Source organism: Salvelinus namaycush, chromosome 4 (genome assembly GCF_016432855.1).
Source record: "Salvelinus namaycush isolate Seneca chromosome 4, SaNama_1.0, whole genome shotgun sequence".
Lineage (NCBI taxonomy): Eukaryota > Metazoa > Chordata > Actinopteri > Salmoniformes > Salmonidae > Salvelinus > Salvelinus namaycush.
The window spans coordinates 64,798,133-64,799,392 of NC_052310.1; positions in this window are offsets into that span (position 1 = coordinate 64,798,133).

Below are 1,260 nucleotides of genomic sequence, written 5' to 3' on the forward strand. Positions count from 1 at the left end.
GATCACAAAGCTTATCCAGAACTCAGTTTGGAAGGCGTGGGCTTACTTGAGAAATCTTGTTGTAATAAATATAAGACAAATTCTCCATTCACAAGACCAACTTACATAGAGAGGAACAATTTTCTGGAACATGCTCATTCCTGACATTGTCTGGAAAAATGCATGGTTAAGCCTTACAAATATTGTATACCAAACAAATTTAAGGATGTTCACTTAAACATTTTACATAAGATATATCCATATAATTCTATGTTGTCCAAATTTGTGGCTATTAATGATATCTGCGTTTTCTGTGAAAAAGGTGAGAATCTGTCTCACTTGTTCTTTGAATGTAAATTTGTGTCAGAATTTTGGGAAAACCATGCAGAATACTTATTTACCATTATGAACACTACCCATGTTTTTGACATGAAGGATATAATATGTTACTATTACAATGATAACAAGACCATTGAAATGATTGTGATTTTTTAAATTCTTGTTGCCAAATACTTTATACACAAACAAAAATTCCAAAATTCTATACCAAAACTACACATTTTTCATAGTTAAATTCAATCTTCTTAAAACATTATCCCCAGTGAATAACAAGAATAACATTTTCCTGAATCATTATAATGATATTTTTTCAGAGTGATTACAATTGCACTAGAATTGTATATTTTTTTATTATTTCATTGATATTTTTGTATGTTTTAGTATTTTATTGTTAATACCTGCGTTCAATTTTGTATGACGTAGCAATGTAAGTTGATACGTATTATGAATAAAAAAAGGGAAAAAAAGAAAGCCATCACCATCTGGGCCCATTCAACATAGCCTAAATTAATGTTTTTATTCCTTTTAAACAAAATAACTTTTTGGGGTTCTCATATGTTTCCAATGATATTTTGATTCTTGCTTGAGCAGTCGCTAAAATTATATTTTGTTGTGATTTTTGCATAATAACTATTTTGGATGCAGCAGTTAGCTAGAATAGCTGTAGCTGTAGCAAGAGCTAGCCAAATAGCCATTTTACTGGTTGAAGTTTGTTTTTTAAGTATAATGCAGTTGATTTGCGATGATGACACAAACATATTAAGCAGGACATTCATACGAGCCTTAAAATCCAATTGTAATCCAAAAGCAGTGTGAAATGCACTCATAAGTAACATGTAAATATAGGCTTTTTTAGCTGGCGTTTTATAAGAACTCCCCCGTGTTCTGCCACCAACTTCCGAGCATCACCCTCGTGCGGCAATGTTTGCAAACACAGAAATG